This window comes from Sinocyclocheilus anshuiensis, unplaced genomic scaffold, assembly GCF_001515605.1.
Source record: "Sinocyclocheilus anshuiensis isolate Anshui unplaced genomic scaffold, SAMN03320099.WGS_v1.1 scaffold2090, whole genome shotgun sequence".
In the NCBI taxonomy this organism is placed as follows: Eukaryota; Metazoa; Chordata; class Actinopteri; order Cypriniformes; family Cyprinidae; genus Sinocyclocheilus; species Sinocyclocheilus anshuiensis.
Genome location: NW_015560626.1, coordinates 135199 through 146930, shown reverse-complemented (window position 1 = coordinate 146930; position 11732 = coordinate 135199). Strand labels below are relative to the sequence as shown.

Here is an 11732-nt window from a genome sequence, read left to right as displayed (position 1 = left end):
CAAATCCCTTCATTTGATTGGGATGTTCTCTTTTATTCTGGACGGCAAGGGCAGTGACTGTAACATCCAGCGTATTTTGCAGCATTAAGCACGTATTTATACGGATTTCATCAGGCTCCGAAAATTCTTCAAAAAAGAACACAAAAAATGGCTTTCTCAGCTGCCATAGTTGCAACTCTTGCGTCATCAGAACAGGGTGTTCAACGCACTACCGTTTCCGTTTAAAAAACGTTTTGCACCGTTTTGTCGGGGCTGAACGCAGCCCTGTCTCAGTGAATATCCTGTTTCACATATGAATAGCAATTCATGTTGACTTATGAAATATGAACATAATAATGACTAGATGTGGTTTATGTGTAAATCTCTAAAACTCCTTTTTAAAATTATTATAATAGTTCAGAATATTACTGTTTCATATAAGTAAACGTTATTATGAAAGTTCAATTGGGTTAATTGGAAATTGTTATTTCCTCTCTTTGGACACAGGAGGGAAACTTTGGCTCTGAATGCATTATTAGTTTTGTCAGTGCTATATTGTGCATTCTCATCTTTTGTGCGGTTCCTAATTCTCCTTTGTGCAGTAATTCTCTTTGGATTATAATAAGAGGCCCAATTTGCCTCTCTAACTCTTTGTAAGCCATAGACTTTCTTTGTTTTTGAAATCCAGTGTGAGAATTTGTTTGTTCTTGAATCTGCCAATTCTGAATCCACAAAAGAGGAGAAGCACTCAGTTGTGGGTGTCTTTAAAACTAGCTATGAGACATGAAAACAGATAACAGTACCCCGCAGAAAGCGATTGTAGATAATAGGCTTTCAGCTCTCCGGCTCTTGTGTGTGGTCCTGTGAGAGGAGCGAACAAAAGAGAGATGAAGAACTGGAGTGAGACATCTCAAATGACACATTAAAAAAGACTGATGGCACTGGTTCAGTCATATAAAGGGGGCAGACAACTGTTCACACCGCTAAACTCTGACAATAACCTCCTGACTCCATCTGTATATTTTAGCTGTAGTGTGTCATTTTGTTCTTTTCTATTCTATAGATACACTAACAGTATTAATCTTTAATCCAAAGGAAATGTATGATAATTTGTGATAAGATGTTGGTGCTTAAAACGAGTCCATAGATTGTGGAGGATCATCCTATTAGCTTTGCCTCAAGTCTATTTCATGCATATTGAACAGAGGGTATTCAAAGCATCAATATTATGATTCATTCATTCCAATCTTCACACCAAATGCAAATCAGCTGGCCGTATACTGCTCAAGGTCATTTACCTATTAAACCCATGTCTCAAAGAAAAAGATAATTCAAAAATGAAACTTCTGTCACTAATAGCAATGTCCGAGGACTTGTCATTGAATTGGTTGATGTAGTTCATTATATTGGTCTAAATGATTCATTCACCATCCAAAATTGAGGTTTATTGGATCAGTCCAAAGCTTAGAGTTGATCAAGTTGATCCCTGTCTTGATGATTAAAAGAACTCAATGACTCAATGATTCGTTTGCATAAGTTAACCGCTCACTCCCAGCTAAAAAATAAATAAATAAATAAAAGAACATTTTTCTAACATACCCATTAATTTATGAAAATGTTATTTCTGATGTTCTCTGAACAATCAAAATGTACAGTTTAAAAAAAAAATAAATAAAAATCTTGGTTATACAGATGTTAAGGGAACATTCCATTTTATAATTATGCAAACATTATGGGAATGTAATGTTACCGTCAAAATGTTCTCTGAACATTCTGAAACATTTTGGAAGTATTCAAAAAATGTTAGGTGAACAATCAACTCAAACATTTAAAAGAATATATTCTATGAATGTTCTATGAATATATATTCTATAATATATTCCATTAGCTGGGCTCGAGATGAAGATGACTTGGTCAGTTTCTCCCATAAAGCTATCGAAATACTTAACGGGATAGTTCAAACAAAAATGACAATTCTGTCGTTAATTACTCACCCTCATGTCGTTGCAAACCCTTAAGACCTTTGTTCATCTTCGGAACACAAATTAAGATATTTTTGATGAAATCTGAGAGCTTTCTGACCCTGCATAGGCTCCTGCGTTATCAGCATCACACACATTGTGGTACTTTAGGTAACGTAGCGTTGTGGTACTCTGGTGAACGCGCGTCGAAGACTGACACGGAAGAGAAGAAATTGTTGAATAAAGTTGTTGTTTTTGTTTTCTTTGTGCAGAAAAAGTGTTCTCGTAGCTTCATAACATTACGGTTGAACCACTGATGTCACATGGACTATTTTAATGATGTCCTTACTACATTTCTTGGCCTTGAACGTGTCAGTCATGTTGCTGTCAATTCAGGGTCAGAAAGCTCTCGGATTTCATCAAAAATATCTTAACTTGTGTTCTGAAGATGAAGGAAGGTCTTACAGGTTGACATGAGGGTGAGTAACTAATTACAGAATTTTCATTTTTGAGTGAACTATCCCTTTAATCATATATAATCGTATGGAACAATTTTATGATACTTATAAGGTGCTTTGCGTCCTTCTTGAAGCTTATATATCGCCATATATACAGTGGGTACGGAAAGTATTCAGACCCCCTTAAATTTTTCATTCTTTGTTATATTGCAGCCATTTGCTAAAATCATTTAAGTTAATTTTTTTCCTCATTAATGTACACACAGCACCCCATATTGACAGACAGGGTCAGAAAGCTCTCGGATTTCATCAAAAATATCTTAACTTGTGTTCTGAAGATGAAGGAAGGTCTTACAGGTTGACATGAGGGTGAGTAACTAATTACAGAATTTTCATTTTTGAGTGAACTATCCCTTTAATCATATATAATCGTATGGAACAATTTTATGATACTTATAAGGTGCTTTGCGTCCTTCTTGAAGCTTATATATCGCCATATATACAGTGGGTACGGAAAGTATTCAGACCCCCTTAAATTGCATCTTTCCCAAAAATAAATGTATAATGTGTAGTGCTAACTGTAAGTATGTCTAATAGTACACTGTGTGTACTGACTATATGTATGTGCATATTGCACATTGTCATCTGTTGAGGTCTGTATGTTTATATGTAAATTGTTTCTGCACTGTCTGGAGCACGCTCCCAAGAATTTCACTCACCAAGGCACGTGTGCTGTGGTGATGTGACAATAAAAGTGACTTTGACTTTGACTTTGAAAAAGACTCATGGCTGTATTAGATCAAAAGGGTGCTTCTACTAAATACTGAGCAAAGGGTCTGAATACTTAGGACCATGTGATATTTCAGTTTTTCTTTTTTAATAAATCTGCAAAAATGTCAACGATTCTGTGTTTTTCTGTCAATATGGGGTGCTGTGTGTACATTAATGAGGAAAAAAAATTAACTTAAATGATTTTAGCAAATGGCTGCAATATAACAAAGAGTGAAAAATTTAAGGGGGTCTGAATACTTTCCGTACCCACTGTATATGCTTATATATATAGCGAAGCTTATATATACCCATATATCGTGATTGTATGGAAAATAGCGACTAGCGGAGTCTTTAAAACATCTTCATATGTTTTGCATGGAAGAAAAAAAGTCATATGGTTCTGAAACAACAGGAAGGTGGATAAATGACAGAATTTACATTTTTGGGGTGAACTATCGCTTTAAGAGAGAGCAATTAACCTTAGGATATATCTTCTTTTTCAGGAAGCTTCCCTGGCATTGAGAAAGGAGACAACAGAGATTTAAACTGTATATATAATTGATTGCTGATTTATACTCTCATGCTCAAATGATAGGCCTATATAAAAATTTTAGATTAGCATTTCAAAGGTTGTGTTGCAGCTGAAGAGATCTTCTTGTACAAACATGTCACACACTCGCAAAGTGTGTGAGACAGAGCTGTCAGAGGCCTGTCAATTATTGAGATTTTCTCTTCTGAGGTGTTGCTGCTCTGCTGTGGAGAACATTTTCATCTGTTGCCTGGCAGAGGTGTCTTCAGAGACGAGACAGAGTGTGTTAGAGTCAAACAGAACTGAAGACAGGAGTTGTGTTCTCTAAAACCACAAGGTCTTATTAGGACGAAGCTCAGAGTCTGGTGCTTAAGTCTGGAAGGAAAAAAAATTGCTTCCCCTGGAGAAAAGACTAACTGGAATATGACCTACATTAGACCTGCCCTAATATCTTGTAATGTGCTCTGACTTGTTTATTATGTGAAGATCATCTACCACAGACAGTCTCACATAACATGACAACACTCAGTCTATTCAGTATGGTGTGGTGAGGTTCAAATGTCTGAGATCTCTATTAAACATACCTATATTTTACATTCTTTTAAAATGGTATTTCATTGAAAATTATATTATCGTCATAACATTTTGAGTGAAAACTTAAAGAGATAGTTCACCCAAAACATGAAAATTATGTTATTAATTACTCACCCTCATGTCATTCCAAACCTGTAAGACCTTCGTTCATCCTCGGAACACAAATTAAGATATTTTTGATGAAATCCAAGAGCTCTCTGACCCTCCATAGACAGCAAGAGTACTACCATAATCAAGGCACAGAAACGTAGTAAGGACATCATTAAAATAGTCTATGTGACATCAGTGGTTCAACTGTAATTTTACGAAGCTACAAGAATACTTTTTGTGCGCAAAGAAAAAAAATAATGACTTTATTCAACAATTCTTCTCCACCCTGGCGCCATTTTGGAGAGTATCACGATGCATGCGCGTGCTTTCCTCTGCATTATTTTTGTTTTCTTTGCGCACAAAAATATTCTCGTAGCTTTGTAAAATTACGGTTGAATTACTGGATTATACATGGATTATTACATGGATTATTTTAACGATGTCCTTACTACGTTTCTGTGCCTTGACCGTGATAGTACCGTTGCTGTCTACGGGAGGGTCAGAGAGCTCTTGGATTTCATCAAAAATATCTTAATTTGTGTTCTGAAGATGAAGGAAGGTCTTACAGGTTTGGAACGACGTGGGGGTGAGTAATTAATGACAGAATTCTCATTTTTGGGTGAACTATCCCTAACATTAATTTCTTCACTACACTCAAAAAAAGGAGGCTAGCAGTTTTGTCTTGAAATCTGAATGCTCCATGTGAATGTAATTTAGGATTGTGAACTGAGAACCTTTCATACGTACGTTCTGTGAAACAAAGTAAAACCAATGTTACACCGTGTCTACACCGGACGCGAGTGGCGCGGCGCAACAAAACACTACGGAATTCATTATAATCAGTGATGCCGTCTACACCATAGATATATATACATATCTATGGTCTACACTGGATGCGGCGTGGCACGACACGACAAATCCCCGACAGAAAACTGCTGCTGCGTTCTATTCATGACGTATTGATACAAATTTCAAATGATTTTCAACGGTCGCTTTGTCGCGTCCAGTGTACTAGACAGACTTTAGCTATTGTGGCGCAGACACGGTGTTAATTACTCACCTATCGAGAAGAAACAAAGCAACCTCTGCATCCGATCGCAGGCCTTCCGCTACTTGAGTTCTCTCCAGCGCTGGAAAGCTGATCCAATATTTACCCGGGTCCTACTTCTTGCCTTATTGCCTCAAGCCTTCTTTTGTTCCGCAGACGTTTTCCTCTTTTGTTTTTTATCCGCCATCTCTATCTTTCTGTCGCTCAGCTCGCTAATGTCCATCCTGTGCACTGAACGCTCTCTCCTCCACATCATGAGTAGACACGCCCCTTACTGCTGATTGGCTACAAGTTTGTTTTGCTAGTTCGCCCGAATCAGTTTTCTAAAGCGTTTTTGAAAAATCGCTTACCCCACCTTTAGTGATTTCATGATGTTTCATTGCTTTAACGGTTGTCGCACATTAATTTTCAGCATGTGCAAACAGAACACAGTACTGAAATACTGCAATTTGGTGTGAAACACAGCATGACCAGCAAAGTTAAGATTCTCGAATGACTCTGAAATTGTGGTCAAATTTACTGTTGTTCTTCAAATTTTCTTATGCAAAATCTAGGCAAAAAGAATCCACGCACTCGTGAATCTGTGAAGTACGATTTTCAAACTAATGACTCTTATGAGAGTTATTTTTAAATCAGTCAAGTCTGATTAACAAACTAATGCCTCTTTTGATCCAGTTCTTTTTAAGTAATAGAACAAAACATTACTGTAAATATTGAGAGGAATTAGAATCTGAACCAGAATAGTCAAATTCCTTATAGTTCCCATCTCCAATTTTATTAGTTTTGTGCATACTGCAATTGGGAAGTTCCCTGTATGGGAAGCATTTGATGAGTGCAGTCTGCTTATGAAGAGGACTGACAATTAAGTTTAACAGACAGTGATCTCTGACCCCCACAAAAGCGATATGTTGACATGCCATATCATGGCCTTGAAGTAAAAGCCCCTTCATGCCCTTCTGCCTCACAACACAAGAGCGATCAGGGGCAAGGCCTCCGCCATCACATACTCACACACACACAAACCCCATCACTCACCTGCAGACAACTGTCCCGAGAGACACTGAGGTTAGGCCCTTAACAGCTTACAGCCCATTACTGCAACTGCAACTCTGCAAGGGTCACGGCAACTCTGGAATGAAACCTGCACAAACCAGAAACACTCAGAATGGTATCAGAACTACTGAGAACTACAGACTTACACTCTTAAGTGGATTTTTAATGCAACTTCCAACAAATTTAAATGTTGATAACTGAGTTTAAGCCATTTTTTATTTGAACCAAGGTCCCTTGCAAGCTGAATAAAAACTGTACAAATGCTCTAGATTTCCTCTGTTTAAAAATGTATATGAAATATATGAGAAAACCTGCTGCCCAGACACAGGAAGCTGTGGATATACACCTCAGTCATATTGCAGCCATACTTGGGGGTGGATGGATTTGTTACAGTTTCCTGTGGAAGCAATATGGGGCTTCTCCCCTGACGGCGAGGAGATCATAATATGACTGAAGTAAGATTTATCCAGAGTTTTATCAGTGAAGATGGTCACGGTATAATCAGGTGAAACGCTCAGCCTCTAGATATATCAGCTTTAAGTCTGAACACTCACTGAAAGATTTGGCTCTGTTAAAAAGCTTCAGTGATGCAGACCGGTTTCTTCTTCAAAGGCTTTCATGCAGGCTCTGGTGAAAACATGTTGCTTTGAAGAGGAAGACTACAATGAATATCACTATAACTTGGGTGGGGAGCTGAAAATAGTGAGACTAGTTTGAGAAAGTGAACACACTGAGGAGATGCTAACCAAACAGAAAGGGTTAGAAAATAAACAAAATCTAAATGCACAAAAATCATACACTACCGTTCAGAAGTTTGGGGTTGGTAAGATCTTTTATTGTTTTTGAAAGAAGTCTCTTAAGCTCACCAAGACTGCATTTATTTGATCAAAAATACAGTAAAACAGTAATATTGTGAAATACTACTACAATTTAATTCTATTTTAATGCATATTAAAATGTGTTTATTTCTGTCACGGTAAAGCTGAAATTTCAGCAGTCATTACTCCAGTCTTTAGTGTCACATGATCTTTAAAAAATCATTCTAATATGCTGATTAAACAATTTCTTGGTAGGCCTACACACATTTTTGTGGAAACCATGATAAAGTTTTTCAGAATTCTTTAATGAAAGTTCAAAGGAACAGCATTTATTTGCAATAGACATGTTTTGTAACATTATAAATGTCTTTACTATCACTTTTGATCAAATTAATGCATCCTTGCTGAATAAAAGTATTTTAATTTCTTTAAAAAAGTACTGACCCCAAACCTTTGAACTGTAGTGTATATGAAATCTCTTCAGTGTCTCAATTGCATTTGCTCTTCAAATGGAGATGTCAGAAATCCACTGCTATTTAGAATTTTTTAAAAACCAGTAATGAGTCTCATTTTGTGTTTTAGAAGAGAACTGTTTCAGCTGTGCCAAGTCTGAAATCCAAAGTCAGACATTAAGAGATTCTTATCAAACTCTTCCAGGACCAAAAATCGAATCATCTGAGGTCTGAGCATCACTGAGCAATACAATTTTCCTCTGTAAGAGAATAAGGAAGAAATCACAACATCTGCAGAGATTATATCAGATTTGATTGTTTGTTTATTTGATTACTAGATTATTAAATCTTACCTTCTGTCATATAGTATACAGCAATTTACACTGAATAATGTGGCAGGGCAAATAAGACCATTGTGTTCCATGTGTCACAATCCACACATGCCTAATAAACCTCATCTTATCTGAGTCCCCATGTATGCAGCAAGAAACCACACACACACACAGACACACAATGAGCTCCTCATATAGCTCACGTATAGCAGTTCAGCCACTCTGTGTGACCTTTCAATTATTTATCCTCTCTAGCACCCGTAGCTCTTCTCTCCCACAGCCGCATATTAAATTCCTGGCTCTCGTATACCTGCAGCATCAGCAGAATAAACGAGGGTGATTCATCTGAGGCTGTCAGCACAGCGCGAGCTGAGAGGATATTTCCCTGAAAAACAGAGAAACATTAGCTCACACTGAAGAGCAGCAGAGATGTGCACGTATGTCATAGTCATTCTCTCTTAATCATATCCAGACAGCTCAAACTACTGCCTGCGCTACAACAACTTGTATATTGCAGGTGTTGATTTTTATTAAAACTAACACATTGCATTTTTTTCATATGGAGGCAGCATTAAAACGTGAAAACATTTTATAGTGTCTTCATATTTTTTTTTTTACCACTTTAAAAATGCTTTCTATAAGACAGATTTAATTGTTTTATTCTAGTTCCAGACCGACATTAAATTTTAAATATATGACAATCCATCATTCAAAATTTCTGCATTTTTTAAACTATGATAATGTAAGCAGTGACATAAACAAATAACGACAATACCTCAGGGTTATTATCGCTATCTAATACTAAAAGCGTTAAAAAAAAAAACAATTCTTGAAATGAAATCAACATTAACAGAAATAAATTAAATGTCCGAGTATGTCTGTAATGAAAATATGAGACAAATGTCAAGGTAAATATCAGTACTGTGTGAATGACAAAAAATATGTGATTTTGCCCAATAATGTTAAAGTCTGAATTTTTTATTTAGATGTTAAAATATGGAATTAGCATTTTCAAGACAAATGTGTCACCCATTTTATTCCAAAATGTTTCAAATGTGAACATGGAATACATAATGACAATGGCATTGGAAATGCGAATGATGCTTCAGAAAAATGACAAAAATTATTTCATTAGTCAAACCACGTTCTTAATTATTATAAAACCACACAAAAAGCTTCTTTATATTATATTATAATCTGCATAAACACTATACATAAAATGACCTCACCTGCAGATCAGTCATTCTTGAGAAGTGGAACAAAACAGGGTGCAAAATTGAAAAAATAAGACCTTGTACTCAGACAAATGAAACTACATTTATGTATCTTATATGTACTAAGCTACTGAGCTATACTTTGATACAACCTCCCAACTTCTCACTTTTTTAACAAAATGTGCTTTTTTACCTTGGACTGTGTAATATAATTTCAACTTTATCTTTAACAGCATTCAAGATGTTTTTAACATTTCAAAACACATTCTCGTGTTAGCAGACAGATTACACTTTCACATGTGACCAACAATTCCACAACAAATATAAAATATCATAATGAAATATTATCAAAATATTCAACTGACGGAGCTGACAGAACTGACGGAGTTGACACATCTGACGGTGGTGACGAAAACATGAATTTGTAATAATTTTAACTATCAAAATTGAATCAGTCAATTACTGTATTAAAACAAACAACAAACAGTGAGTATGTTATTGTTTATAAAGCTTTTATTCAAGAGTCACATTTAAATATTTTGATATATCATTGGAACACAAGATCTTATGGTGGTGACATCTGACGGTGTTGACAAATTTGGCATTTCTTTCACAAAACCAATGGAGTTCATGTAGTAGCCATTTTATTTTTTTCTGTTGATGCTAGATGCTAATGGAACCTGCTTCAGGAGAATAAAATTATCTAAATATTTCAAATAATTTCCTCAGAAATTGGAAGATGGTGTTGACATATCATGGCTGTGACAAAGGAAATATTAACATTAGGATTTAAAATATTCTAAAACTAAAACTTAGCAGAGCCTGTCTGACACTGATGTACTCTGCAGAGGTGAACTGTGGCAAGGGGGTCCTTTAGAGTGACAGCTGCCCCTCCTGATATTCCCTGATTTTATTACATTTTATTGAACGTCTGACGGTGTTGACAAAAAGTGGAGACGCAACTAAACATTTTTATCCATTTTATTGCATATGAATGATTGAACCCTTCTCTGTGGACACACTGTTTTAGACGTAGTGAGAGGACATTAAGAAACACAGATTTGGTATAATAATGAGAAAATTAAATTGAAGGTGATAATTGTGTTAAATACATTCTATTATTAATCCCTCATGACATTTAAAATTGAAAATATTTATATTTTTTAAAGCTAATAGCAGTTAGCATTGCTGGACCTGTTTTGTCCCACGTCTCAAGAATGACTGAGATTCATATAGCCTTCTAATATTGACATTACCGAGTTCTGATGTCACTCCCAAACCTACAGGAAACTATTAGTGCACTTCCTATTTGGATCTTCCAATACCCGCCATAAATAGTCCACTTCATCAAAGAGGTCCAATTCCCTTAGATCCACAGTCAGACAGTCCTGTCCAGAATAGCCCAGTCTCAAAAAGTCTCCAGTTGCACTCTTGAACAGAAGTATTTTGGGAATCTGTATCTGTAGGATAAGATAGCGTGAGAACAGTTGCTGGTTAATTTTAAGTTTAGTGTCTGTGGATCTGGGTACTATGAAAACGATCCACAATCCAATGGTGGTACACTGAAATAGTGTGGAATAGCATAGCATAGCATACCAGGTTCAAAATTATCCCCGGAGTTATTCACTAGCAGGTGTCAGACTACAGGAAGTGGAAAACAGTTGATTTACTGTGTGAACTATGTGATTACATCATTTGAAATTTAGATTTCAATTAAAGGGATAGTTCACCCAAAAATGAAAATTGTATCATCATTTACTCACCCTCAAGTTGTTCCAAACCTGTGTGAATTTCTTTCTTCTGTAAAAGGAGATATTTTGATGAATGTGAATAACTCATAATGCTATATAGCAGGGCTGTCCAAACTCGGTCCTAGAGGGCCAGTGTCCTGAAGAGTTTAGCTCCAACCCCAATTAAACACACCTGAAGCAGCTAATCAAGCTCTTACTAGGCATACTAGAAACTTGAAGGCAGGTGTGTTGAGGCAAGTTGGAGCTAAACTCTGCAGGACACCGGCCCTCCAGGACCGAGTTTGGGCACCCCTGCTATATAGGCTAAGAAAACACACCACTAATGGTCGGCAGGCAGAGCTGCACCCTTATTTACTCAAGAGAGGGCACACGTGGCTGGATGAATTATTTACCCATCTCTTCCAGCTCCTGATTCAAAAGACACGCTACGAGGATTCAAAGAGAATGTGTTCAGCTTAGGCCAAAAACATCTATGGCACAGGAACGCAACAAGAAAGCGATTTGGAGGAAGCTGTCAGATTGAGTTCAGTGCCCAGCAGGAGATCATCAGCCAAGAGTCAAAAGAACAGCAGGTTCCTCAGCGCTGGCTGCCTGTGAAGTGATGGATGCTTTGCCAGACTATGCTGAGTCTGCTGAATCACCGCATGCCCATCCTGCCCTCACCAGAACCGCTCTAGAAACC

General features: G+C 36.8%; 1 long non-coding RNA gene across 1 annotated transcript; it reads right to left on the bottom strand.

The window, feature by feature from the left end:
- Positions 1 to 8114: 8114 nt before the first annotated feature.
- Positions 8115 to 11169, bottom strand: LOC107681969 (uncharacterized). Its single transcript, XR_001633322.1, has 4 exons — positions 11063 to 11169; positions 10896 to 10940; positions 10625 to 10759; positions 8115 to 8470 (listed from the first exon to the last, which is right to left on the bottom strand). It is a non-coding gene; the product is annotated as an uncharacterized LOC107681969 (long non-coding RNA).
- Between the last annotated feature and the right edge of the window lie 563 nt (positions 11170 to 11732).